Genomic DNA, 6477 nt, shown 5'->3' with positions numbered 1-6477 from the left:
GAGCTGGCCTGGAAGAGGGGCAACCGGGATAGAATCAGGCGCCTCGACCGCGACTAGACCCCAGTGTGCCGGCGCCGCAAGGTAGAGGATTAGCCTGTTAAGCCACGGTGCCGGCCAGAAATGATGCTTTAAAAAAAAAAAACCACGCAAATAAAAAGCCAGGCTTGTGGGGGAAAAAGAGGAAAAACAAAACCAAACAAAAAGAACAAAATCAACGGCACTAAAAAGAACAGGCAAAACAACAAGATATGAACTACACTAATTAGTAAGATAAATTCTATGCCCTATGCCAACATTTTGAACAAACACTACATACGAATACACTATACTCATCAGTGATTCAAACTAAAGAATCAAAAGTGGCACAACAAAAACATGGAAAAAATGTAACAGAAAGTAAAACACAGGCCAGCAGCGCCATGGCTTAGCAGGCTAATATTCTGCCTTGTGGCGCCGGCACACCGGGTTCAAGAACCGGTTGGGGCGCCGGATTCTATCCCGGTTGCCCCTCTTCCAGGCCAGCTCTCTGCTATGGCCCGGGAAGGCAGTGGAGGATGGCACAAGGCCTTGGGCCCCGCACCCGCATGGGAGAGAGGAGAAGCACCTGGCTCCTGGCTTTGGATCACAGAGATGCGCCGGCCGCAGAGGCCATTGGAGGGTGAACCAATGGCAAAAAGGAAGACCTTTCTCTCTGTCTCTCTCTCTCTCCCAACCCACTCTGCCTGTCAAAAAAAAAAAAAGAAAGTAAAACACCAACTCTGATACCTAATCTTAGAATACTAACCTTCCTATGTAAATCAAGTGATTACAGAGGAGAAAAAATAACAAAGTGAGGTACACAAGAATTAAACAAAGAGGAAATGCAAACAGAAAGTAAAGAAAAGAAATGACAAGAAAATCAAAAAAGAAATGATGCTTTTAAATAAAATACACACAAATAAAAAGCCAGGCTTGTGGGGGAAAAAGAGGAAGAACAAAGCACAAAGAACAAAATCAACGGCACTAAAAAGAACAGGCAAAACAACAAGATATGAACTACACTAATTAGTAAGTTAAATTCTATGCCCTATGCCAACATTTTGAACAAACACTACATACGAATACACTATACTCATCAGTGATTCAAACTAAATAGTCAAAAGTGACAAAACAAAACCATGGAAAAACCTAACAGAAAGTCAAACACCAACTCGGATACCTAAACTTAGAATACTAATCCTCCTATGTAAAAACATTAATTAAAGAGGAGAAAAATAAAACTGTGAGGTAAACGAGAATTAAACAAACAGCACATGGAAACAGAAAGTAAATAAGGAAATGACAAGAGAATCAAAAAAGAAATGATGCTCTTTTTTTGAAAATAAGCTCTATTGCACTTTACTTTTTTTTTTGACAGGCAGAGTGGATAGTGAGAGAGAGAGACAGATAGAAAGGTCTTCCTTTTTGTCGTTGGTTCACCCTGCATTGGCCGCTGCAGCCAGCGCATCAGGCTGATCCAAAGCCAGGAGCCAGGTGCTTCTCCTGGTCTCCCAGGCGGGTGCAGGGCCCAAGGCCTTGGGCCATCCTCCACTGCCTTCCCGGGCCATAGCAGAGAGCTGGCCTGGAAGAGGGGCAACCGGGATAGAATCAGGCGCCTCGACCGCGACTAGACCCCAGTGTGCCGGCGCCGCAAGGTGGAGGATTAGCCTGTTAAGCCACGGTGCCGGCCAGAAATGATGCTTTTTAAAAAAAACCACGCAAATAAAAAGCCAGGCTTGTGGGGGAAAAAGAGGAAAAACAAAACCAAACAAAAAGAACAAAATCAACGGCACTAAAAAGAACAGGCAAAACAACAAGATATGAACTACACTAATTAGTAAGATAAATTCTATGCCCTATGCCAACATTTTGAACAAACACTACATACGAATACACTATACTCATCAGTGATTCAAACTAAAGAATCAAAAGTGACACAACAAAAACATGGAAAAAATGTAACAGAAAGTAAAACACAGGCCAGCAGCGCCATGGCTTAGCAGGCTAATATTCTGCCTTGTGGCGCCTGCACACCGGGTTCAAGAACCGGTTGGGGTGCCGGATTCTATCCCGGTTGCCCCTCTTCCAGGCCAGCTCTCTGCTATGGCCCGGGAAGGCAGTGGAGGATAACCCAAGTCCTTGGGCCCTGCACCCGCATGGGAGAGAGGAGAAGCACCTGGCTCCTGGCTTTGGATCACAGAGATGCGCCGGCCGCAGAGGCCATTGGAGGGTGAACCAATGGCAAAAAGGAAGACCTTTCTCTCTCTCTCTCTCTCTCTCTCTCTCTCTCTCTCTCTCCCAACCCACTCTGCCTGTCAAAAAAAAAAAAAGAAAGTAAAACACCAACTCTGATACCTAATCTTAGAATACTAACCTTCCTATGTAAATCAAGTGATTACAGAGGAGAAAAAAATAACAAAATGAGGTACACAAGAATTAAATAAAGAGGAAATGCAAACAGAAAGTAAAGAAAAGAAATGACAAGAAAATCAAAAAAGAAATGATGCTTTTTAAAAAAAACCACGCAAATAAAAAGCCAGGCTTGTGGGGGAAAAAGAGGAAAAACAAAACCAAACAAAAAGAACAAAATCAACGGCACTAAAAAGAACAGGCAAAACAACAAGATATGAACTACACTAATTAGTAAGATAAATTCTATGCCCTATGCCAACATTTTGAACAAACACTACATACGAATACACTATACTCATCAGTGATTCAAACTAAAGAATCAAAAGTGGCACAACAAAAACATGGAAAAAATGTAACAGAAAGTAAAACACAGGCCAGCAGCGCCATGGCTTAGCAGGCTAATATTCTGCCTTGTGGCGCCGGCACACCGGGTTCAAGAACCGGTTGGGGCGCCGGATTCTATCCCGGTTGCCCCTCTTCCAGGCCAGCTCTCTGCTATGGCCCGGGAAGGCAGTGGAGGATGGCACAAGGCCTTGGGCCCCGCACCCGCATGGGAGAGCAGGAGAAGCACCTGGCTCCTGGCTTTGGATCACAGAGATGCGCCGGCCGCAGAGGCCATTGGAGGGTGAACCAATGGCAAAAAGGAAGACCTTTCTCTCTCTCTCTCTCTCTCTCTCTCTCTCTCTCCCAACCCACTCTGCCTGTCAAAAAAAAAAAAGAAAGTAAAACACCAACTCTGATACCTAATCTTAGAATACTAACCTTCCTATGTAAATCAAGTGATTACAGAGGAGAAAAAAATAACAAAATGAGGTACACAAGAATTAAACAAAGAGGAAATGCAAACAGAAAGTAAAGAAAAGAAATGACAAGAAAATCAAAAAAGAAATGATGCTTTTAAATAAAAACCACGCAAATAAAAAGCCAGGCTTGTGGGGGAAAAAGAGGAAGAACAAAGCACAAAGAACAAAATCAACGGCACTAAAAAGAACAGGCAAAACAACAAGATATGAACTACACTAATTAGTAAGATTCATTCTATGCCCTATGCTAATATTTTCAACAAACACTACATATGAATACACTATACTCATCAGTGATTCAAACTACATAGTCCAAAGTGACAAAACAAAACCATGGAAAAACCTAACAGAAAGTCAAACACCAACTCGGATACCTAAACTTAGAATACTAATCCTCCTATGTAAAACATTAATTAAAGAGGAGAAAAATAAAACTGTGAGGTAAACGAGAATTAAACAAACAGCACATGGAAACAGAAAGTAAATAAGGAAATGACAAGAGAATCAAAAAAGAAATGATGCTCTTTTTTTGAAAATAAGCTCTATTGCACTTTACTTTTTTTTTTGACAGGCAGAGTGGATAGTGAGAGAGAGAGACAGATAGAAAGGTCTTCCTTTTTGTCGTTGGTTCACCCTGCATTGGCCGCTGCAGCCAGCGCATCAGGCTGATCCAAAGCCAGGAGCCAGGTGCTTCTCCTGGTCTCCCAGGCGGGTGCAGGGCCCAAGGCCTTGGGCCATCCTCCACTGCCTTCCCGGGCCATAGCAGAGAGCTGGCCTGGAAGAGGGGCAACCGGGATAGAATCAGGCGCCTCGACCGCGACTAGACCCCAGTGTGCCGGCGCCGCAAGGTGGAGGATTAGCCTGTTAAGCCACGGTGCCGGCCAGAAATGATGCTTTTAAAAAAAAAACCACGCAAATAAAAAGCCAGGCTTGTGGGGGAAAAAGAGGAAAAACAAAACCAAACAAAAAGAACAAAATCAACGGCACTAAAAAGAACAGGCAAAACAACAAGATATGAACTACACTAATTAGTAAGATAAATTCTATGCCCTATGCCAACATTTTCAACAAACACTACATACGAATACACTATACTCATCAGTGATTCAAACTAAAGAATCAAAAGTGACACAACAAAAACATGGAAAAAATGTAACAGAAAGTAAAACACAGGCCAGCAGCGCCATGGCTTAGCAGGCTAATATTCTGCCTTGTGGCGCCGGCACACCGGGTTCAAGAACCGGTTGGGGTGCCGGATTCTATCCCGGTTGCCCCTCTTCCAGGCCAGCTCTCTGCTATGGCCCGGGAAGGCAGTGGAGGATGGCACAAGGCCTTGGGCCCCGCACCCGCATGGGAGAGAGGAGAAGCACCTGGCTCCTGGCTTTGGATCACAGAGATGCGCCGGCCGCAGAGGCCATTGGAGGGTGAACCAATGGCAAAAAGGAAGACCTTTCTCTCTCTCTCTCTCTCTCTCTCTCTCTCTCTCTCTCTCTCCCAACACACTCTGCCTGTCAAAAAAAAAAAAGAAAGTAAAACACCAACTCTGATACCTAATCTTAGAATACTAACCTTCCTATGTAAATCAAGTGATTACAGAGGAGAAAAAAAATAACAAAATGAGGTACACAAGAATTAAACAAAGAGGAAATGCAAACAGAAAGTAAAGAAAAGAAATGACAAGAAAATCAAAAAAGAAATGATGCTTTTAAAAAAAAAAACCACGCAAATAAAAAGCCAGGCTTGTGGGGGAAAAAGAGGAAAAACAAAACCAAACAAAAAGAACAAAATCAACGGCACTAAAAAGAACAGGCAAAACAACAAGATATGAACTACACTAATTAGTAAGATAAATTCTATGCCCTATGCCAACATTTTCAACAAACACTACATACGAATACACTATACTCATCAGTGATTCAAACTAAAGAATCAAAAGTGGCACAACAAAAACATGGAAAAAATGTAACAGAAAGTAAAACACAGGCCAGCAGCGCCATGGCTTAGCAGGCTAATATTCTGCCTTGTGGCGCCGGCACACCGGGTTCAAGAACCGGTTGGGGCGCCGGATTCTATCCCGGTTGCCCCTCTTCCAGGCCAGCTCTCTGCTATGGCCCGGGAAGGCAGTGGAGGATGGCACAAGGCCTTGGGCCCCGCACCCGCATGGGAGAGAGGAGAAGCACCTGGCTCCTGGCTTTGGATCACAGAGATGCACCGGCCGCAGAGGCCATTGGAGGGTGAACCAATGGCAAAAAGGAAGACCTTTCTCTCTCTCTCTCTCTCTCTCTCTCTCTCTCTCTCTCCCAACCCACTCTGCCTGTCAAAAAAAAATAGAAAGTAAAACACCAACTCTGATACCTAATCTTAGAATACTAACCTTCCTATGTAAATCAAGTGATTACAGAGGAGAAAAAATAACAAAGTGAGGTACACAAGAATTAAACAAAGAGGAAATGCAAACAGAAAGTAAAGAAAAGAAATGACAAGAAAATCAAAAAAGAAATGATGCTTTTAAAGAAAATACACACAAATAAAAAGCCAGGCTTGTGGGGGAAAAAGAGGAAAAACAAAGCACAAAGAACAAAATCAACGGCACTAAAAAGAACAGGCAAAACAACAAGATATGAACTACACTAATTAGTAAGTTAAATTCTATGCCCTATGCCAACATTTTGAACAAACACTACATACGAATACACTATACTCATCAGTGATTCAAACTAAAGAATCAAAAGTGACACAACAAAAACATGGAAAAATGTAACAGAAAGTAAAACACAGGCCAGCAGCGCCATGGCTTAGCAGGCTAATATTCTGCCTTGTGGCGCCGGCACACTGGGTTCAAGAACCGGTTGGGGCGCCGGATTCTATCCCGGTTGCCCCTCTTCCAGGCCAGCTCTCTGCTATGGCCCGGGAAGGCAGTGGAGGATGGCACAAGGCCTTGGGCCCCGCACCCGCATGGGAGAGCAGGAGAAGCACCTGGCTCCTGGCTTTGGATCACAGAGATGCGCCGGCCGCAGAGGCCATTGGAGGGTGAACCAATGGCAAAAAGGAAGACCTTTCTCTCTGTCTCTCTCTCTCTCCCAACCCACTCTGCCTGTCAAAAAAAAAAAAAAGAAAGTAAAACACCAACTCTGATACCTAATCTTAGAATACTAACCTGGAGAGGTGGGACTGGAAGCAGCCCTGGGGCTGTCAGACAGAGGATGCAACAATGCACAGATGCATCCCGTGGTGCCATGGCTAT

Source organism: Lepus europaeus (assembly GCF_033115175.1).
Source record: "Lepus europaeus isolate LE1 chromosome 21 unlocalized genomic scaffold, mLepTim1.pri SUPER_21_unloc_1, whole genome shotgun sequence".
Classification (NCBI taxonomy): Eukaryota; Metazoa; Chordata; class Mammalia; order Lagomorpha; family Leporidae; genus Lepus; species Lepus europaeus.
Note: the sequence above shows the minus strand (reverse complement) of the source record.